Raw genomic sequence first — 23,087 nt, 5'->3', positions numbered from 1 at the left:
TCAGCATGGTGTCTTTTTGTGCAGGGCTCACCCTGTCCCAGGGCATATCCAAGTCTGCCATGGTCCAGCCCAGTCTACTCTCTGGGTCAGCTCAGATATCCTCAGCTCTCACCCACAGGGGGGCAAAGATTTGTAAGGGTGGGGGGAGGCAAGAGGAGAACAGGGAGAGAGCAGACGAGAATTTGAGTGACCATCCAGTCTGACTAGGAGCAAGTCTCTTCGACCCTCAGCAACTCAGTTTCCCCAGTCATGCGGTAAGAGAGCCTGAGGACACTCATGTGTCTGCTTGGAGTTGCTTTAAGGGTTAAATTCATCAGTGTCTGGCCATTTGCTTGGATCACAGAAAAGTGCTGTACAGCATGCGGGGTGTTGGGTTGTACTTGTTGCCAATTGCTCTCCCCTCGAGCCTGGTTAGGGCTTGGTGCAAACTCAGCAGAGAGCAGCCCTCAGCTCTGGAATCCAGATTTGCTGCATGAATGAGTGTGTGAGTGAATAGCAGGCAGGCAGTGACCTACATTGTGGGTCTGCAGAGGGCTTTAGGCTTCTTACTGTCTTTTGTGTGTGACCAACCCTGGATGGATGTGCAGGAACCTGTCAGGAAACAGTTGGAGTTGGATTTGTTTTTCTTCTCCACAATCAAGTGGGAGATGGGTGATGTCACTGTGGTCTCTGGATTCAGGTTGCTTTTGTTGCCATAGCAAGAAACATTATAGGCAGACAGCGTGGAGGAGGACCCAGAAATTCCACTTTATCCCTTACCCAAGTGAGGTGTGATCCAGGACAGAGACAGAGAACTGATGTTGTCATGGAAGCCACAGCCTGGCCTCTTAGGTGGGACCTGCACCCCTCCCTTCCCTTCCTTCTAATTCCATGTCATTTTAGGAGCACTGAGTTGAAGCTTGACGCGTTGCAGGTAAGAGGCAGTGCTACGTTGTGTACAAGTGAGGAGAATGTGAGTATGATGTTGACTGATAGCTGAATGGATTGCCCGATACTTTCTGATTGACGCTGTCAAAAGCCTTAGGGGTTACTGTGGATTCTCTCACCTTCCTCTTGGACAAAGCAGTTTATATTGGAATCCTAGTTCTTTCTTCTGAGTGAGTGAGAGCTGAAGGATCTCACACCCCTAGTGATTCAAAAGCTCTGATTCTGATGGCCTAGACTGGGCAGACTTGCTATCTCCTGATTGCAGGTGTTTTCTTTCTACCAGGCCTGTTCTGTCTATTTTTTAGCCTATTGAGCTATTTATTCACGTACTCACCTACATACATATCCACCCATTTGCCCGTCCATCAGTGCATCTATTTATTTAGCTACTCATCTCTCTACCCACCCATGTATTCACTTATCCATCTGTCTATCTACTCCTCCAGCCACTCACTCACCTACCTGGCCTGGCCTGCCATTTATCTGTCCACCTACCCATTCATTCAAATATTCATCTACTTACCCACCTTCTTGCCCATTTATCCATCGGCCCATTCATCCACCCGTATCCCCAGCTGCATTATTAAATAGCCCACGATACTGTATCATAGGCTGTCCTGAGGCTACAGAGAGGGCTGTGGTGGACAGTGGCCTGGAGGGTTCAGTCATGAGTGGCAGACAAATTTGGGAATGGGAAAGGAGAATCAGACCCAGTGCTGTTTTGCAGAGTGATGGGCTGCTGGGTTAGTAACCCTGGAGGCCAGCAGCATCTCCAGATCCCTTGGGGGAAGACTCTGGCCTGCCTTTTCCAGTCTCTGCAGGACAGGCTTGCTTGATGATGGGAACAGCACCAATGACCTGAAGAGGTCCCTTTCAGCCACAGGAATCTGTGATGTGGCTTCTCAGTTGCTGCTTTGCTGGTGAAAGAAGGAGAGAAAGGCGGAATGAAGAAGGAGAGGGATTGGTCAGTTCTGTGCATTTAGTTTGTGGTCCCAAACCTCTGCTTCCTGGAGCTGGAGGCTGTGTGTGGGATGCGGGGGTGCACAATGATGGCTTGGCTGGCCCAGCATTCCTGCAGCCAGCACTGGGGACAGTGTCTGTTAGCAGAAGCTGCCTAAGCAGCTATGGCAGCTGGCCCAGACAGACCTCCTCTGTGTCCGGTTAGTCAGCGTCCGGTGGCCAAAGGCAGACTGGAGCCTGTGTTTCCAACAGTCTGGCTATTCCGCAGAGTGGAACAGCACCATGGTTCTGAGGGTGGCACTGGGCCCTCTACCCTGTCCCCCATGAGGGAGGTTACGGACAAGGCAGCCTTTCTAATAGCAGCCTCTGCTTGCCCCGTAGCAGATGAAAGGCTGCATGTCCGAGTGGGTAATTTGGGGTTTTCCTGATGAAAGCAGTTGACATTGGTGTTCAGACCTCAGATACACTGCAGCACTGCCTTTCATCTTTGCTATCAAAGCTGGCCCATCTTTGCCATGCCTTGGGGTGGCCAGTGCCACCGGAATTGAACTGGGCTGATGGTAAAATGGAGAGGAGATGGCAGACTGGTCCTGGTGGGCTGGGATGAACAGTGCAGACAGCTGAGACAATTCTGAACCTCCTGGGGTCTGGCGCTCCTGTAGCTTCTGCACTGTCTGTTGCCACATCGAGCACAGCTATGGGGATTGCCCTGCAGTGAAGTGCTTTGCCTTTCTGATCTAGGTCCTCATTTGTCAGTGGAATGAAAGGATTGTACTTGCACAACCCACTGTGGCCTTCACAGCCTGTCTTGTGTACTTCCCAGAGTCAGCAGGCCCTCTGCCATTCCCACTGGCTGCTACTGTAATTGATGGACTGAACCCATTGTGCCATGGTGCCAGAGAACTTGCCTGGGGACGTGGATGGATTCAGCTGAGTGCTCCCTATACCTTGCTTGTTGTGGAGCAGGGCTTCTGTGAGTGGTTGGCATATGGCTGGAAGAAAAGACACCCCCGCACCTTTTTTTTCCCAAGGATTTGTTTTATTTTATTTTTTTATTTAAAAGATGGCGTTACGGAGAGGGAGGGAGAGAAAGAGAGAGACTGACTTGCTGTTTGCTGGTTTACTCCCCAGCTGGCTGTAATAGTCACGGCTTGAGATGGAGACAGATTTTTCCATGATTCCTGTGTGATTGGCAGGGACCAGTGAAACATTCCAGACTGCACAGTCTTTACATTGGCAGTGTGGTAAGCAAATGGTTAAGACTTGGTGCACACATAGAACCACTGTTCCAGTGTCTTCTTGCCACGAGGAAAGTTGAATTCCCAATGGAAGCAACCAGGACGCTGGTCCATGTGGTCAGCCCTGGAATAACTGCACTGATGAGCACTTACTACCATAGCAAGCTGGTGTTGGCCATCCAGTATTCTGGCTTGGACCCTCCTGACACTGCAGGCCCCTCTCTTAGAGGCTGGGTTGGTGAGGTGATGGGTATGAAGCTCCGGGAACCCAAACTGTGCTCCACCTCTGTTAGATGAGTGAGCGAGTAAAGTCCAAGGTAGTGTTTGTGGTCTGTTAGCATTTGGATGCCATGGAGTGTGCATGTGCTGCTGTGGTACCTTGTCACCTGGCTGGGGACACTGGGAGTTCCGTGTTCCGTTGGATGTGAATCATTTTGAGAAACAGGAAGGCAGCCTCTTCTGTGCAGTGGAAAGAATTCAGGCTGTAATCTCTTCCTCCCAGCAGTCCAGTCTGAGCTGTGATTCACTCAGCAGCCCGTGTCAGTTTGGGACTCGGGAGACTGCATGCTGCTATCCCTTTTATGAACTTTGTAGTTCAAGGTTGCACAGGTGTCTGCCAGGCTGAGGCAAGTCTGCCCTTCGCAGGCTCTGTTGCTGAGTGCGGAGTGGGGCAGTGGACTGGATGCTGGACCAAAGGTCTTTAGGCTGGAAGTCTTTGGCCTGCTCTGCCTGGAAGAGCTGCCCCATTTCTCTGCAAGGCTCCCTCTCAGCCTCACCTGTAACCCCACCTTAATGTGTTTTGTTGCTCCTCATTTCCCCTTGCTCTGCTCTGTGTGCCAGCAGCATGCAGATTCCCTGTATCTTGACCCACATTCTCAAAGGTAGCAGCAGGCAGGAGACACTTGCTGCCAGCTTCAATGCATGAGGCAGCATCCACATCTGGGCTGCAGTCCACAGCCCTGCCGCCCACACATCTGGCCTTTCACTTTTCCCTGGCCCTGCAGCAGTAGTTGGTGCTGTAGCCACACAGGAACCCAGTAGTCTTTCGTGTTTCTGTCCCTACAGACACACTGCGCAGGGAAGCAGAAGGCAACATCATATGAAATATACACTCGCGAACTTATTGCTCATGGCCAGCTCGCTCCTTCGATCATCAGTCATTGACTGATTGCCAGACCTTGTAAACGTCTGTCAGTCCGCTATTGGAGCAACAGAAACTCTTACCTGACCTCGGTGTAGCTCATGTACTGATGCCCCAAGTTTCCTTGTAAAGCAACCTGAATAAGACCCCGGGCGCATCCAAGGCTGGGGCGGGTGGGCTGTGTGGAAGCCCAGTGTTCCAGATTCACAGCTTTGTTCTATTTACTGTGTAACCTTGACCAAGTAAATGAACCTCTCTGTGCCCACATGCTTCATGTGTAAGATCAGGTGGATGCTGGTAGCTACATTTTAGGATGATTTGGGGACCAAAATGAGTTAATACATGTAAGGGCTTAGAACTGTTCTTCCTGGCATCTGGTAAACACTTGTTAATTATGAACTACAGATAGCGGTGTGCTGAAAAGGTTTGCTATCTGCATTGCATTTGTGTGCTTGCCAAAAGTTAGCTGTGTTGATAATTAAATATTACATGAACTGCTGAAACTCGCATTGTAAAAAGTTGTTCCATGAAAACAAAGGTTAGTATGTGGGAGAGAGTGGATGGTGTTGACCTGCTCAGATCTGTCACCAAATTATGTAGTGTCAAAACAGCTGTAAAAAATAGGGATAAACATGTTAAACTCCCCCGAGTCGGCCCTCCATGTGCTCTGCAGGTGACTGACTTGTACACTACTTTAAAGAAGCGAGAACCAGAAACAGGGATTGTTGACTTGTCAGTGTGTGTTTTGCAAGAAAGACAGTTTGTACTTCTAGTCTGTGGGCCTAAGGGAGCTCCTAACTTGTGATTGGCTGGACACTGTGCAGCTATATTTAGATGATGGTCCTTTTCCCCGTCAACTACTTTTTAATGGAATGGCAATGGCAGAGTTAAGTAACAGGGCCTGTTCTTTCCCAGACAGAATGGCTGCCAGACTTGCACATTTTGTACTGACTGTGAGGTTTCCCGAAGTGGTCCAGGACTGGGAGGGGTTGTCACATGCACTTACTGCATCTCCTGTGTGCTAGGTGCTGAGACTGTAGCAATTAGGGAGCAAAGTAGACAACCCCCTGCCCAGGGGCACCTAGAGGCCACCTCAGGGGTGAGCCAGCTGTCAACAGAACAGATGTACTGCCACATCCGCCACAGTGTGCTTGCCCTTTAGGGCTGGGTAAGCAGAAAGGGATCCTGGGACATCCCAGGGAGGTTAGCGTAGCTAACTGGAGCGGAGAAAGGACAATATGCTGGTTCTGTCAGCTAATCCAAAGAAGGCAGTAACCCAGGCCCAGGTTTGGGCAGTGCTTGGTAGCTTACAGAGTATTTTATCTGCTATAGATCCCATCTTAGTATAGATCTCTGTATCTCCTGTCTTTACATAGAAAGGCTTCTTAAATTAGTCATTTATCTGGAAGGCAGGCAAAGGGAGATCTTCCATGCCCTGGTTTACTCCCCAGATGCAACAGTTAGGACCGGGCCAAGTCAAAGTGAGGAGCCAAGAGCATCTCTGGTTCTCCTATGTGAATGACAGGAAGTGACGCACTGGAGCCATCCTGCTATCATGTGGCAGGGTGTATGCATTAGCAGGAAGCTGCAGTTGAAGTGGAGCTGGGACTGAAATTCAGCCATTCTGATATGGCATGCTGCTGTCCCAAGCTATGTCTTACTGGTGAATCAAGCGCCATTATCTCTTTGTATCTTAATTTTCTTCACTGATAATACTAATGAGGAGCACTGGGCTAAAAGACAAGGTTCAGGAGTAGGAATTAGTGGGTGGTGATAGGGTCACCTTTGTAGTCGTCATTATAGTAGTGAGGTAGTGGTAGATGCCTCAAGTACCGTCTTTACTTGAAGGATTGTTTTATTTGCCTGAAAAGCAGGATGACTGAGTGAGAGAGGAAGACAGAGATCTTCTGTCCCCTGTTTGACCACAAATGACTGCAGTAGTCGAACCTGGTCCAGGAGGTCCTTCTGGGCATCTCATGTGGGTTGCAGAGACCCAAGTACATGGGTGAGCATCAGTTGCCCCCCAGGTTCAGTAGTAGAAAGCTAGATCACAAGTAGCAGGGACTTGAGCCAGCATTTCACATGGGATCCCAGTCTCATGAGGCGGCTCCACCTGCTGCATCACAGCACCTGTCTCATCTAGGTCTCAATGGACCATTAAGCAGGGGAAACGTCTCAGCTGCTAAGTGACACAGCAGTTCAGGGACTGTGATATATTTGGTGTCTGTGGTATATTTCCAAGAGGAAGATTTGGGGAGATCTCAGAAGCTGCTCCTGGTCTGTATGTGTTCCTGCTGCTGCTCTTACTTGAACCCCAAGTTCTATGTAGGCCCAGCATTGGCAGTGATGTACACTGGGTCCTGCTTAGGGGGCCCCCGAGGCTCAGGAATTGCTCAGGGCCCATTCAGACCAAGAAGCCCCGCAACTTTGGTGAAAAACTCTGCTGTGTCTTCCTCCACAGGAGCTTGGTAGGAAGAGACTAAACACATGAGCCTCTTTGTAACCTTGGGGCACCTTGAGAGGGGGGCAGGCAGCCTGCACTGGAAACAAAAGGGAGGGAGACGGTGAGGGCCGAGCCCTGGTGAGTGTCAGGGGCTGGCGCGGGGCTGCTCCCACAGTGTATTATCAGCTGTCACCTCGGCGTTTCCCTGCATCGGGCTTCCCAAGTACAGAGTGAACATTAAACAAACACTGACTGCTTTATAAATATTTAACTCCCACTGTTTAGGAATTGCTCGGGGCAGGAGACAAAATGAGAGTCGCTGTCTGCTGCGTGGCCCCTCTGCTGTGGCCCCTCTGCTGTGGCCCTAGCTGTCTGCTGCGTGGCCCCTCTGCTGTGACCCTAGCTGTCTGCTGCGTGGCCCCTCTGCTGTGGCCCTAGCTGTCTGTTGTGTGGCCCCCCTGCTGTGGCCCTAGCTGTCTGCTGCATGGCCCCTCTGCTGTGGCCCTGGATGGTGAGGCGCTGGAGGTTTTGGGGGATGGGAATAGCAGTGTTATTCTCTTCTTGCTTTTTGAGGACTCTGTTTGAGGAAACACGTCTGGGAGATTAGGGAGCTGTTCATACCTATTCCAGAAGTCAACAGTTCACATTTTTGTGTGGTGGCCAGGACCTGTCAATGCTGGTGGCATCCATAGCAAATCTCTTCCTTTTTTTTTTAGTTTTTATATACTTGATAGTTACATATTTGGATTTTATATACTTTGTTGAGATATTATTTACACACCTTGTATTTCATCCATACTAAGCAGATAGCTTTTAAAATTTTTGTGGAACTGTACAACCGACATTACCCATTTTTGAAACATTGTCATCAAACCTAAAGCCATGCATCTGTGAGCAGTCACATCCTCTTCCTGCCAACTCCCCGAGTCCTAGGACATTAATGATCTACCTGCTGTCATTAAGCATGTGCTGCTTCTGGGACTTTTATATAAATGGAGTCATGTAATATTAGTTTCATTGTACCTGACTTTCCCACTTAGTTTCGAAGGTTCATCCGTGGGAGCAGCTGTTGTGGCACGGTGGTTTAAGCCACTGCTTTGGATGCCTGCATCCCACATTAAAGCACTGGTCTAAGTCCCAGTGACTTGGCTTCTGACCCAGCTTCTTGCTGATCTAAGAAGATGGCAGATGATGGCCTAAGTTCTTGAGTTCCTGCTACCTACGTGGGAGGCGTGGATTTGTTTCTTCGCTCCTGGCTTCAGCCTGGCCCAGCTCCCAGTTGTTGCAGGCATTTGGGGAGTGAACCATTGTGTAGAAGATCTCTCCCTCTTTTCTGTCACTCTGCTGTTCAAATAAATAAATGAATCTTTAAAAAAAAAAGCAAGGGTGCATTTGTGTTTTAGCACAGATAAGCACTGTGTGCTGTTTTATGGTGGAGTGATGCTCCATTGCATGAGCAGTTTATGCATTTGTCTGTTGGTGAACATTTAGGGCCACAACTGTAATGGAGAATTGAAGACAGGGTGCAGTATCATGTGGGTTAGGCAAAACCAGTTCTACAACGGGCAACATCTGTGGTCGTGGAAAGGCGCTCGCAGGTTATCAGTTAGCTGGTTGTTGACGTGTGCTCAGTGGATGAGGCACTCAGCTCTTATTTTGCACTAAGCGTATACCAGGCACTGGGAGAAGCGTGGCAGTATGTGATCATGTGAAGGTTTGTAGTAGATTGCTGTGTGATTTCAGGCTTGCTTGGGTGGGAGGGGAAGTTTATGTCTTCAGCTTTCTGTGTTTGATGTCAGCTGTTGACTTTCAAGGGAGAGTGGAGAGGACAGGCTGCTGATCGGCCTTTCTTGTTACTACCTGCCAGTCATCATCTGGCTTTCTTCAAGTTGTGCTTGTGCTGTCCTGGCTATTGCATCCCAGGTGTTTCCAGTAGCCATCCATTGAGAAAGCAGTTCAGGCTCAGGTAGGCTGTCTGCGGGAAGGATCAATAACTAGGGCTGGTGTCATTACTAGTCACCTTGAATGCTACTGCAGGACACCCCGGCCCCGCTTTCTACACTTTGCTGCTGAGAGCTTGTGGGTGCTCAAGTTCACAGCCCTTTCCTTGTCCTTCTGACAGGGGCTGCCTCATCTGAGACATTGCTTACTGCTAGAGAACTCAAACCAACGGTGGACCCCTTGCTTCAGAGTACTTGGACTCTGGTACCCTCTGTGTTCCAGGGCTCGGGCTGGTCCTTGCTCAGACCCCTTTTTCCCTCCTCATGCTGCATTCCCTGCCCATCTCCTGAGCCTGTTCTCCAGGAAGAGGGAGCTCTGGGTTTTGTCTGTGGGTGGCTTGGCCTGGGACCCTGTCTGCTGACACACCCCTTCTCTGGGTGTCCATGATACTGCTTCTGTCTTGGAGACTGTGGCCAGCTCACTCTTTGCATTCCTGTTCCAAAGAATAGCAGCTTCCTGGGTTGGCCCAGTGACTGTTTTGTTTCTTCAGTTTTGATTTCCAAGTCTTTTCAGGCTAATCGGACGCTAGAAATGCGCTGTGTTGAATCACAGCACTGGCACCATTCTCACTCCTTCCTTCCTTCCTTCCCTCCCACTCTGCTTTCCCTTTGAGCATCCTTTCTGTGCTGACAATGACCTCAGCAGAAGGAGAAAAGGGCTTGGAGAGGCAGGATGGGAAGCTCCCTGACCTTGGTACCAAGTGACCCTGGGTTTACGTCTGGGCCCTGCTGCTCGGTAACCAGGCACTCTGTAGTGACTGTTCCAAGCCTGGACTTCCTCCTTGAAAATCCGGGCAGTGAGCTGCGCTTGCCAGCATGGTATAAGGAACAGGAATAACCTGTAATGGATGTAACCCGGGGTGAGCCTGGGAAGATGACCATGGGGCCTGCCAGAGTCGCCCCGCCCCGCCTCACCGGCCAGTTGCTATCATTCATTCACCTTTGCTGGTTTTGCTGCTTTTGTCCCCTTTGCACTTTCTTCAGGGGCTGCTCTTCACCTCTGCTTTGTAGTCTCAATGTTCAAATATCACATTGCCCAGAAAGCACTCTTGGGTGCCTCTCAGGCGTTCAGTCCTTCCCAGCACAGCTGTGCTAGCAGGGCCTGTTGTCCTCAGTGTATTTATGACCTTGTGAGGGAGTGATGAGTTCCGCGAGCTCTGCAGCTGGGCAGAGTGGCGCTGGATTCAGCTTGGCCCTCAGTAGCCAGGTGACTTGACCTCCCAGCTGTGCCCTCTGTGCTGTCATGTCCTCAGTGCTCTCTTGCCCCCTGCCACCTTCTGAATCAGCTGGCAGTGAGCAGACTAAGCAAATCTGGAACCAGTAAGTAGAAATGCACGTAGTAGCATCAGTGAAACTCTCTTAACCTTTTTATGGTTGGAGGGTGACAAAGTCTCTCACCCCTTCTGGCTGCCAACTGATGAATCCCCCATTAACTGAGCCTCAGTCAGGTTTTCAACTTTCTCCCAGGGTTGCCTAAGTAAGTCCTAGTCAGTGTGGCCAGGTCCCCTGCCCTCACCCCTGTTTTCTTTCCATGGCATGACTGGGTTCCCAACATCTAGCACCCTCCAGGTGATTTCCACTCTCCCTAGCCTGGCTTCTGCAGGTATCCTGTTAGGTCAGTTTAGCCAGAATCCGCTCACCCTCGACTTCCCTGTTAATTCCCCAGCTGCTGGCTTCCACCTGACTGGCTCCTGGCCTGGCCATCTCCACTTGCCCAAGCTGTTTGTCTCACAACTGGTCTACACTAGTCACCATAGCCCTAAAAAAGTTGTCTTCCTCATGCTTTAACCAGTGCCATTTAATGCTTCTGCTGTTAATGCTGCCTGCATCTGCACCTTCCAGAGTTTGGGCTCAAAAAAGCCAAGTTCAGTGGTGGCAGAGAGGACCATGATGTCGCTGGAAATTGGGGCCCAGGCTGGGCTTGGAGATACAGTCACTGCACAGGACTTTGTTGTTCATATACGTAGAGGGTGAGGGGAGAGGCTACTGGTCACTTCTGATCGCCTATCTTTGTTCCTGTATCTGGCTCTGGCCCTCACCCTCCTCCCTTCCAGGGACACAATGTCGCTCACAGCCTGGGCTGCCGTGGTGGCTGCAGAGAGGGCCAGACCTAAGCTGGTGTCCAGGGCAGGCCTCCAAATGCATCAGGATTGAGCTGACCTTTAAATAGACGGGCTCCGGGCCACTCAGTTCCTGGAAATTGGAAGAAAGTCGGCCTTTCAAGTACAGCAACTTCCAACCTCAGGAAAGATCCCTGTGTTTGTGAAAGCCATAATTAGCCGCTGTTTCTGCACTTCATGATCTGTGAGTGTGCAGGCGGTGGGAGCCAGCATGCCGCGGTTAGGGGGGAGAATCCTCAAGGATTTTAATACACCCCTACTAGAAGCAAGAGAAACATGTGTATTGTACTTTGCGACTAGGGAGGGAGAGGCCTGGCATTGCTTGAAAGATCTCTTTAAACTAGATTCTGCGAGCTTTTCTTCTTATTTGTAAGCAAAGCTAGCCCCAGAGGATGATGCCAGGATCTGCTTGGCTGTGCAGGCGCCGTAGTTCCCCTGCAGATGGGCCAGCTGCTGGGTCCCTCCCTGAGCCCCAAACCGCCCTCCGCCATCTTGCCTCTCCTAATTAAAATCGGCTGGGGAGCATTGTCATCACAGTTGACCTAGATGGTTGACTTCTTCCAGGAAATCTGCCCCAACTCTCACCTTGCCACTGTGCCAAATTTTTATTTAAAAAAAAAATTCTTAAAAATGCACAACACTAATTATGCAGAACTGTCAGGCATTCCCACATCCGAGGATGTATTCTGGAGTGCCAGTATCAAAGTCATCGGAGGTAGGGACAGACCAAGGAGTGGTTCTAGAGGGAAGGCGACCTGGGGCCACCTCTGGCTCTGACAGCTGCTGGTCCTGGGATGGGGGCAGGGGTGTGGGAACGTACTGTGGGATTCCTGCCAGCATCAGCTGTAGGAGGTGGAGCTAAAACACAGTATCCCACCCAAGGAGGTATCCTGGATAAAGACAACCAAGTCAGCCGCTTCTGCACCACACAGCGGAAAAGGATTCACTCTCCACTCCCAGCATTTCTGCGAGTTTGTGATTATTTTACAAATGAGAAAGAATCAAAATATAGCCCAACAAGCCGAACAACAGCAGGGAAAATTCCATCAGCGGAGAATGAAACAAAGCAGGCCTTAACAGTCTGACCCCTGATCTTACTCAAGATTAGACCTGAACTTAGGAACTTTTTGCACCTGTTTGTGTTCCAGACTACCCACTATTTGAAATAAAACATGGGTGTGCACATGCGTGTGTGTGATGGTATTTTTCTTGTGGGATGTCATGAAGAAGAAATTGAGCAGTGATCCTGAGGGCCCTGGGGAAGCATGGAGACTCTGGTTCCTGGGGCATTGAGGTTCGCTCCCGTGTGCTATGACGGACGCGTTTTTGCTCTGCCTCCACCATAGCACACGGGACACAGCTGTGGAAGTTGAACTGCACTCCCTTTTAAGTAAGTTTTCAGTAAACCTGGCCAGCATCTTCTGACACCTCCAGCAAGGACATTCCAGTTCTTATTCCTGAGCTTTCAGGGAGGTTCTTGGTCTATTTGTGTTCCCCGAGTGCCTAGAGAAGTTAGTATAGCCGCCAGACCCTGTGCAGACTCCCTGGCAGGCCCCAGGACCTTGCATTTTACTGAGAGGTGGGGGCAGCGGTGATCTCTGTGTGAAGTGATGCTCCGCAGGCCTTGAGTGCTGTCCATAGGATCCCAGCTTGTCTCCTGTGTGCAGGGCAGTACTCACGGGCAGGTGTTCATGCTCTGAACCACAGAGGAGGCGGCTAAGGCACAGGACAGTGGCACCACTTGCCCAAATCATGTTGCTGAACAGTGGTGGAATTGGAAACCAGGAACAGGCTGGCAGTCTGGTCCCAGAGCCTGGACCTAACCATTCAGCAGCACTGCCACCCAAAGGATCAGAGTCGAGATGAGGCTGCGTTAGTCCGTTTCACTATGAGCACCGAGCCAAGCAGAGCTCCATCCAGACTCTCTCTACCACCCTAATAAAGCCAGTGTTTACACAGGCGGAGGTACTCGTCAGATGTTTTTGCCAATCCCCAAATACGGCCATGGCCAGAAAGTGAGAGGGGTGCCTGTTATGTAAGGGCCCTGTGGCTGTCCCAGACAATGCAGGGCCATGTGGGACTGCACAACAACGCCTGACTCATTTCCTCTGGAAAACTTGGCAGGACCATTTGGCCCTGCTCACTCCTTCCGCCACGCACATTCCCGGGAACACCACCTTAGAGGGGGCTGACCTTTGGCCCTGGCCAGTCCGGGGCTGTGATGGGAAGCAATGCTCGGAGCAGGGCCCATCTCTTCACGGGCAAGGATGTACCCTCACCTTGTGCCCTCCCAGATGCTCGTGCTGGAGGGGAAGGGGACGCATGCAGGTGTAAGGAGACCTTCAGGCTGGCATGTCATTGGCAGTCTGTGTCTCTGTCCCTCATAGGTGTGTGCTGGGCCCCAGAGCTGCTTCAATCCCTCTCTGCTGTTTCAATCACTCTTTGTCTCTCTCTGAGAGGAATGATTGATGATCCTTATGGGACATCTGAAATGGACCAGCTCGAAGAGGGCATGAATAAAGCCGTGGTGTTAGACTGTTTTGCAATAAGAGAGTACCTGAGGCTGTGTGATTTATGAAGAACAGGCTTATTTCTCATGGCCCAGGAGGTTGAGAAGGAGGTAAGTGCCTGCCTGCTGCATCGTTACCTGGAGGGAGGCATCACACAGGAGCAGGAGAGCAAGAGACAGTCCAACTTGGCTTTGGTAAGAAGTGCCCCGCCAGCGACAGAATGCTCACAGCAGTGACTCACTCCTTGCAGGAGAGCCCTCACGACTGTTGCCTTTTAGAGGTCCCATTGTTGTACTGCACACTGCGTTTCCACCACAGGAACTTTCGGGGCCTAGGCAAGCCACAGCACAGGACATGCAAGAGTTGTAGGCATTTTCTTTCTGTCCTGTTAGCACACTTCAACACTGAAACCCTAAAGGAAACCAGCTCAGTTGACTGTTCACAGTGCCCTATAACCCACACCTTCCACAACCTGTTTAGGCGCGCCACTGGATTCCCAGGGAGCAGTGTGGACTAGCTGTGCACATGGTGCCTGACGAATCCCCAAGCAACAGATTCGCCATGTACACCCACTTCCTTCTCTGCCATTACCAATTAAAAAGTCCAACATAGACCAATATATGGGTAGATGTTCGCATCTCCATCAACACCTATGCATGCGCATGTATACATATGTGTCAATATATTCCACTACAAACAGGATATTTTTCTGGGTCATCTGTTCACAAAACTTTTCAGTTTTATACCCCGAAGGATTGTCAGGAAGTAGGGAATTTTGTGTTACAATTTTCCCCTTAGTCGTGTTTCATTAATTCTTAGTCCTGGGGGTTGATGGCAGTAGTCTGCTTTCGCAGATAGGAATTGAACACCTGCTTTGCCACAAATGCCTGTCCTAGCAAAGGTGGTAGACAAGACATCACTGTCACAGTCTCCATCAGCCAGCAGTCTAGGGTTGGAAGTTAGGTGAGCCTTCCAAAATATGAGGCCACTTGAGCCTCTCTCTCTTTTGGCTCTGGTAAAAGGCAGGATTTCAGAGAGTGCCACAGTGGCCTTTGAGCCTGTGGGAGAGGTTGTAGAAGACAAGGCCAGCTGGGTCCTTCTGCATGGTCTTGACTCAAGCAAGGGTAAATGGGACAGATTCTCAGGACATCCAGGCTGCTGACTTCAACTGGGTGCTTCTGTCTAATCCTACCTTGAGGGCTGTGGGGATTCTGGAGAATCTTCTTTTCTTTAATTGGAAAGGCAGATTTCAAAGAGAAAAAGAAAGAGGAAGATCTTCCATCCCCTGGTGCATTCCCCAAATGGCCTGGAGCTGAGCCCATCTGACGCCAGGAGCCAGGAACTTCTGACAGGTCTCCCACAAGCATCTTTACAAGGGTAAAGGGCCCAAGATTTTGGGCCATCCTCCGTTGCTTTCCCAGGCCATAGCAGGGAGCTGGCTGGGAAGCGGAACAGCTAGGACATGAACCAGTGTCCTAATGGAATGTTCAGCGCTTGTAGGTTTGAAGATGAGCCAGTTAAGCCATCTCACCAGCCCCAAAGCTGGTCCTGGCGTGTACCTCTTAGCCATACGTGTTAGAGAAGCCAGAGCCAGAGTACAGTTGTTAACAACTGATCATTGCTGGTTACATTTCAAACTTTGGTATTTCCTAGGTGCAGATGGAGTCAGGATAAAAAGCTTGGAGAGCTTTGTTGTGTCTCAGCTACTGCACCTGCATGCTGAAGCATCAAACCAGGGCCCCGTACGGTGTCTCATCTACTTGGAAGCCTCTGATTCCAGCCGGCTGCCTGTGGCAGGGGACACCTCCAGGAGTCTCTCATCTGCTTTTGTTTCTGCGTGTTCACACATTCCTTTTGGAGAGGCCAGGTGAGTGTGTGTGTATGTGTGTACGGAAACACCCATGCACAGCTTCCATTTCTGGTGCCTGCTGTATGCCAGGGGTGGGATGCTTGCCTTTTCCAACATGAAGATAGCTTGCATGGAGCAGATGTTGTTGCTCCGAGCCCTGCTGTGGAGGAGAAAGTGACGTGTGGAGAGGTGAAATGCCTTTCTGAGGTCATGTCCACCTCATACGTGCTTGGAGCCAGTGTTTCATGTGAATTCAGGTGTCAGGGTTCAAGGCCCTGGGAGAAAGTGAGGTGTGCATGGCCAGGGGCACTGAGCATGACTCTACTTGCACTACCAGATGAGTTTACTTAAGCTTACTATACGTTAGGCTTTTAAAAAATAGGCTGATAATAGTACTTTCCCCAGTCATTGTGAACATTAATCCAATTGGGTCTTGAGGGTAGAGCAGTGTGGTATGTGCTATGTGCCATGATGGTTTGGGATGACCTGATTATGTGGGTTTGGATGGATTTTTCCTGAAGCAGGGGTGACTTACTAATAGATTAACAATGCTGAATGTTAGTGCAAGGGGAGTCTGGGCTCAAGAAGGCATAATTTGCCAGGGGTGTTTGGATGGAAGGGTCAGGAGTGAGGAGTGGTCTTGCGGTCGGAGCTGTGCATACAGTGTTTTCTCTAAGCAGAGATGAAGCTGTGCTGTGCCTCAAGCACTCTTTTTTCTGATGAGGAGCACCCCGCCCTCACCGCCAGCCGTGTTGGCTTTGATGTTCTTTCTCAGAAAGGAGGAAGGTGGTGCTGGATGTGGCTTCTGGCTTCCTATGGGTGTTCTGATGCTGGTTGGCTCTTCTCTGAGCTTAGCTTGCTGGTGGAACTCTGCTTCCCCTGCTCCCCATGCCCTGGCTTTGGAGGCCTTGCCCCCTGTCTTTGCCCTGGGAGTGTCCGTCTTCAGAGCTCAGCAGGTAGTGAGTGCTGCTGGGCTACTGCAGGACAAGGCTGCTACCTGCTTCCTTTCTGTGAGGGCTGCTGCTGAGTGCCTTCACTGGAGCCTCACCCGGTACAAGTCTTTGTTCTGCAGCCTTGGCTGGGGGCATCCCCACCTCTGGATTGTGGCCTGGGTGCCCTCCTGTCCACAGATACTCTGCTTGCCTTCAGTTGGATTCTCTAGTGAGAGTTTAATGTGTAATTCCATCTTCATTCACACTTGAACCTTAAAGGAGTTCTGTCCAGAACAGGAAAATGATTAATGTTGTCTACCCCTTGTCCCCATTTTAACTCCAGGCCCGATCAGTAATCCAGTGGGGCTTGCAGGTGGGTGATCTTGAGTTACTTTATTCAGCCTCTTTGTCTCTGTAAATTGACTGACTCCATGCACCTGGACTGGCAAGTCCTGAGTGGGACTCTTCGGATGTTCAGGCTGCAGTGTTATCCTATTCAGTGTTTATGCTCCAAGAGAAAGAGGTGTGTGTATGTGTTTGCATGTGTGTGTGCATGTTTAAAGATTTACTTGTTTATTTGAAAGGCGGAGTTAGAGAGAGGGATATGGGCCCAGCACCGTTGAAGAGCAAGCTAAATGTCCTCCTGTGGTTCCAGTATCCCGCATGTGGGCTGGTTCGAGTTGCAGTAGCTCCACTTCCTGCCCAGCTCCCTTTAATGGCCTGGGAAGGCAGTGGAGGATGCGTGTCCTTGGCCCCTGCACTCACATGGGAGACCTAGAAGAAGCTCCTGGGTTTGGACCAGCCCAGCTCTGGCTGTCGCAGCTGTTTGGAAAGTAAACCAGCGATGGAAGATTCTGTCTCTCCTCTTTCTATCACGCTACCTTTTAAATAAAAATAAATAAATCTTTAAAAGAAAAAGAAGAGACGCAGAGAGAGAGAGAGAGAGAGATCTTCCGTTTATTGATTCACTTCTCAAGTGACTGCAATGGTTGATGTTAGGCTGTTCCAAAGACAGGAACCAGGAGCTTCTTTAGGTCTCCCTTACAGGGGCTGGGGCCCAGGCACTGGGTCATCTGTTGCTTTCCTAGGCACGTTAGCATGGAGTTGGATTAGAAGTGGAACATCTGGGGCATGAACTGGTATCCCTCTGAGATACCAGTGTGGGCAGATGTTTAACTTGATATGTCGTGGTGCCAGCCCTGATATTCTTATTTGTAAAAATAATTTTAATTATTTAAAATAACAGCTGTATTTTATTTAAAAAAAAAAACTAGGTAGACTAACTGCAGTATACAAGGCTGCTGTGGCCTTCTGGACACTTCCTGTGCATGTTTTTTCCTTGCGATCACAGAGCAGAGTGGTAGGGCCCAAGGCAAGCCCTTGCCGGCCACGTGACCTCGGACACTGATTTCATGTCCTCTTCTGTACCAGGAATGTGACTGCACATGCTTTTTATCCAGGGTTCAGCCATCCCTCCTCCCTAATCTCTTCCTAGTCTACCTTGAACCTCTCTCCTGAGGTTCCAGCAAAAGAGTGAAGGATGCCTCAGGAATGTGAGCCTGGGTGTCTGTGAAGGGCCCGGGGAGTGGCCTGTGACCTGGACATGCTGACTGTGTGAGGTGAGCGCCTCCTGTCAGGACCACACTCTGTCTTGGGTTTTAAGGTAGAACTCTCCTGCTTCCTGGCTACCCCCATCTCTGAGCATGTAGCCTGAAGCATGGTAGTCAGAATTTATTTCTCAAGCCACCCTAATGTTATTTCATATGATGAGCCAGGCCCCATTTTTACATTTGGCCAATTGTTTGTGAGACTTTGTAAGTCTTTTAGCTACAAAAATGAATGGTGTTATATTTTAATGCAAATTAATATCAGTATTTTATCCCAGTGAGTAAGAGAGAAGCTCTCTTGTGTGACACTGAGCCCGTGCAGAGCTGCAGAGAGACCTGCACAGGGCCTCTGGCAGCGTGTCTTCACCTGGCCACTGCAGATCCCTGGAGGAGGTAGTTTGGTGTGAAGGCTGTCGTGCACATCGTAGAGTGTTTACTGAGATTCCAGGTCTCTCCAGTAGCTGCAGGGGCAACCACCAGCCTCATCTCCATGTCCTTGGCTGTGATAAACCAACTGTTTCCAGATACTGACAAACGCACCCTGATTGGTAGTGGAGGGTGTAACCCCCTCATTGGGAACCGTGGAGCTTGGGCTCTGTTTACAGCTCTCCACCTTGTAAGACTGCCATGCGTGTTGCCACAGAAACTTCTGCTTAAGGAGAGGTAGCCTGCTTTGCGGGAAAGAGTATTGAATGTGACTGTAGTGATTTTATGCCTACTGCACAAGAAAAGCATTCTCCTGTTTCCTGGCCATATGACCTCGAGCACACTCCTCAGTGTGTCCTGAACAAAGTCATGCCGTGGCCTTCCGGGGTCTAATGGGATGGAGAGAAGGCGGCACATCCACTGGGCACTGAGTCGGTAACAAGGATGCGTCCTCTGGAAAAGCATTTTGGTCTCTTGTGCAGAGCTCATCTACCTGTTTTTATGTTTAATTGTGGACAAAAGAATTGAGGTTATTTGAGGCCTAAACCTTTTGTGAAGGCAGGTGGTGTGGCTCTGAGGCTGAGCATTGACTGTGACTGTCACTTGCTAGCCAGTGTGTGACCTTGCCCAGGTTTCACACTCTCAGTGTTTGTGACAGCAAAACCTAGACAAGCAGAGTATTGGGAAGAGTTTCCCAGTGCTACCCTGAAATGCCTGTGATGTCTGTGTGTGAAGGACAGACGTTTATCTAGTTTGCGGATTTGGAGGCTGAAAGTTGGGATGATGACATAGGCTGTCCGAGGCCTTGGAGCAGACAGCTGACTAGGCGCGAAGGGAACACTGCATTGTGAGCCAGGAGGCAGGGAGAGTGCTTGGGTCCCAACTCGAGCTTTTTTTACAACCCTGTTTTGAGAGTGACCTGGAGTTCCACCTCTTCCCAATGGGGCCATCCTAGGGGCGGCACCTTTAACACGCAGGCCTTTGGGGGCCACTCAGCATCCAAACCAAAACAGTCTGTGTGGTAGGAAAAGGGAGGGCCTGCCGGTGTTTTGGGGCCTGGGCCGTTTCCATGAGGCCTCCTTGGGGGGATTTGCTGCCACAGTTAGTACCATGTGTTTTATGTAGACCCAAGTTCCGCTTTGCGGATCAGGCATTCTGGGGAAAGGAAAGAGGCCCCCACACAATTACAAAAAGTGGCCAGTGTGTTTCTCTGATGGTGTGGTGGGGAAAGAAGACGCCTGCAGCAGGAGCTGTGGCCATATGGCCAGTCGGGTGCCTCACTGGGTACACTCAGCCCGGCCCCTTTGAAGTGGTTTGAAGTCCAATTTGGTAACTTGATTTGGAGAGTGATATCGATGACTCTGGGGCGCAGGCTGCTCATTAGCTGCTGTCTGGGCCCTGCAAATTGGCTTAAGTGGAATGAAATCGGTTCCTGCCTTCCCTGGGCTCATGGCTGAGGTCCAGGGCCTATTGTAACGGGAACCTCTCCTGGGCAAAGGACATTGAAAAAGCTTTCTGGGGAGTCTGGCACTCTTTCTTCATGTGTGAATTCTGCTTCTCCCTGCAGGGCAAGGCAGATCAAACAGAAAAATGAATCCGGAGTGGGTGGATGAGTGTGTGCTGGGAGTGGGGGCTGGGGCACAAAAGAGGGTACGATCAATGGTTGCTGAGTGCTTCTCAAGCACTAGGCCATTCATGTTGAGAGAGGCTTTTCTTTCTGTACTGCACACGCTGCAGAGAGGGATGTCCTACGGGCTCATACCCACAGCCCACAGTGCTGTCTGAGAGGCTCCTGAGCATTCTGCATTTCCCAAGGTGGTAGGAAGGCACTTTCCAGGATAGCTGTCCTAGGGTATGCTTCCAGCCTCTGCACACAAGACCTCTGTTCTCACCTCTGGCTCCTCGGTGCCACTTGTACTTAGTTTCACCTCTTTGTCCATCTGGTCACTGGATGCGGTTTCTGACGGATTTCCTGATTGCTAGGCGGCTGAGCATCTGTGCACCTGCCTTCACCTGTCTGACCAGGAAGGCGACTTGACTCCTCACTGCCCTTCTGCATTTCCCTAGCAGTCCGGGGCAGGGGGCAGGTCAGCCTGGGCCTTGCTCATTCTCAATGATTGCATTTCCCTGCTCACCTCTGTTGCTAGCATCAGGTGTGAACCTGCTACTAAGTAGTGGATTCTGCAGTTTAGCTGGAGATGGAACTGACTTCTTCCGGAAGCGATCACACCATTGTAATCAGTTGTTCCTTTTTGACTGCATTCCTTTTGTTGCCTTGCTCAGCTCTGCAGCTTAGGGAGGAACGTGTTCTGTGCCTTGTTTTGATCAGAAAGCAGGAAGCATTCCCAGTACATCCCAGTGTGTGCAAGCTATTAGAGCCCTATGATTGTGCTGTGGAGGCCGGCTGACTGAATGGGCTGTGTGTGTACCAGAGAGAACCTAGGGTGCAGGGCTTTTCTACTTGTGGTTATTCACACAAACTGTCAAGAAATCATGCACCTGCCGTTATTTGGGTGCCCTAACCTGTCCTGGAAGGTGGGGGGTGTGGCAACAAGCCAAGCAGACACTACTGTGTCCCAAGCAGAATCTTCTGGGGGAAAGAAGGCATGAGTACTTGGTCCTTCAAAGAGTCATGGGGAAATGAAATCGAAAGTTCAGTTTATTTTGGTGCAAATATCTTAAAACTCATGAACAGTTTTTTTCCCCTAATACACATTCCCGTGAACTGTTGCCAAGACCACTTATATTTTCGGAAGGTGAACCAAATGACAAGAAAATATCTTTGTGTCTTGCTTTCCAGGTAGGTTTGCCATGCCCAGTGGTCAGGCAGCACGATCACCTCTGTTGTTTTGGTGACTGTCATTTATTTTGATCATCAAGAAGAAAGGAAAAAGACGACAGAGCTCATGTTCGATGCTATCAGACAGGCATGCTAAGGAGAGCTCAGGTTCATAGAGCATTCGCTGTGTACCAGACTCTTGAAAGAAAGCTTGCTTTCTTTTTAAAAAATTTATGATTTATTTCTGGGCCCGGCGGCGTGGCGTAGTGGTTAAGTCCTCACCTTGCACGTGCCAGGATCCCATATGTGTGCCGATTCTAACCCCGGTGGCCCCGCTTCCCATCCAGCTCCCTGCCTGTGGGTTGGGAAAGCAGTCGAGGACGGCCCCAAGCTTTGGGACCCTGCGCCTGCATGGGAGACCCGGAAGATGCTCCTGGCTTTGGATTGGCTCAACTCTGGCCGTTGGCGACCGCTTGGGGAGTGAATCATCGGATGGAAGATCTTCCTCTCTGTCTCTCCTCTCTGTGTATCTGCCTTAGGAATAAAAATAAATCTTTTAAAAAAATTATGATTTATTTCTATCTGCTGTCTGCTGGTTCACTCCCCAGAGGGCTATAATGGCCAGTTCTGAGCTGGTCTGAAGCCAGGAGCTGCTGATTCTGAAGGTAGATTCCTCTGAATTTGAAGCTTGGAGCCAGGAGCTTCTTCTGGATCTCCCGTGTGAGTGTGGGGACCCAAGGCTTTGGCCCATGCTCTCTTGCTTTCCCAGGCCATTTTTAGGGAGCTGGATGGAAAGTGGATCAGAAGTGCCAGAACTAGGAATGGCACCCATATGGGATGCTGGCACAATTGGTGGTGGGGGGGGGGGTTTAGCCTGATACACCACTGCCCTGGGCCCTGCTAGGAATTTTGAGGAAATTAGGCAACTAATATTATGGTCTCCATTTTCCATATGGGGAAACTGAATACTAAGTGAACTGTGTCTCAGAACCAGTTCATGGACACTAATTTGGGAATGGTGCCTTTCTTCCATTTGTTGTGGAATTCCAAGAATTCCAGAAAAGTCAGTCCTGGCTTTTCTCTGCTCGCTCCGGGCAGCCTGCCGTTGACCCAGGCCCAGACCCCCATTTCTAACTTCCCCCTTCCTTCTTCTGACAATTCCATCTTACTCTTGAATTCTACCCGCATGCCCATTTGTTCCAAGAAGTAGGTTCTGGGGATAGTTCTGTTCATTCATGTAACAAATATTTACTGAAATATAGAATTTTCAGTTTTACAGTCTTTGCAAAGCTAAACTCACAGCCACTTTTTCATGATGTCTCCTTGCTGGTGACAGGACATGGTCTGTCAACGGCAGGTGCACAGCCTCCTTATTCTAGGTGGATGTTGTCCTTGATTTGTACGTGAGGTGAAGCAAGCTCACGTTAGTAGCCCATCCAGAATCACACAGGTGCTGGTGAACACTCCCTGGCAGGATGGTGGAGGATCCAGGGAAGGGGTGGAACACGAAGTTGGCTTAAGCAAGGTTAACTATCAGTCTCCAGAGTTTAAGACAGTCTGGGCTGTAACTATAGTCTGTCCTCCTGATGCATCCAGTGATGCGACCTGCTGTCTTCCCTGCTCTGCTGAGGGGTGGAAACACAGTGAGCCTGTATATATTTACAAGATGGGACTGAGTTTCCTCAGTGGGCATAGTGTCACTCACTATCCCCCTCCTGGACAATTGGAGTCTGATCCAGCTGTGCCTCTTGGCAGCTCTGATTCCTAGGGCCAGTTTCTGGACCTGTCTATGCCTCACCACTTGCGTCTTTCCCTTCCACTTCCCCCCCCCCCCCCATTTATTAGAGAGAGAGAAGAGTAGGAATGGTGGTATTAGGTAGGTGTTTGTACCAGGTAGTGTTAGGGCCAGGGATTTGGGGTGAAGAAGGTCCCCTGGATTTCTCCGAGGAGAACAATTGGAGACCCAGCTGCTAGTTGTAGCCTAGGTCTGGGTGGAGAGGGCAATGCAGGTGTCCATCTGACTTGAACTTTGTTTGCTCTCCCACCAGACCAACCTGGATTGTCGCCATGTACCCAATCATATGTTTGCAAATGGGTCATTTAGGTGGGTAATTAGGTTAAATGAAGTCTTTAGGGTGGGCACTAATAGCATCGA

At 50.2% G+C, this 23,087-nt stretch overlaps 1 long non-coding RNA gene across 5 annotated transcripts in view; it reads left to right on the top strand.

Moving 5' to 3' along the window:
• The window catches only part of LOC131481132 (uncharacterized), a 260,332-nt gene that overhangs the window by 94,616 nt on the left and 142,629 nt on the right, over positions 1-23,087 (top strand). For all 5 annotated transcript variants that reach the window (XR_009246051.1, XR_009246053.1, XR_009246052.1 and 2 more), the window contains exon 4: positions 14,993-15,206. This is a non-coding gene — a long non-coding RNA (uncharacterized LOC131481132). The remainder of the gene's footprint in view (positions 1-14,992; positions 15,207-23,087) is intronic.

The sequence above is a fragment of the Ochotona princeps genome, chromosome 9 (genome assembly GCF_030435755.1).
Source record: "Ochotona princeps isolate mOchPri1 chromosome 9, mOchPri1.hap1, whole genome shotgun sequence".
Taxonomy (NCBI): Eukaryota; Metazoa; Chordata; class Mammalia; order Lagomorpha; family Ochotonidae; genus Ochotona; species Ochotona princeps.
The sequence above is the reverse complement of the archived record's forward strand: the minus strand, read 5'-3'. Positions and strand labels throughout refer to the sequence as shown.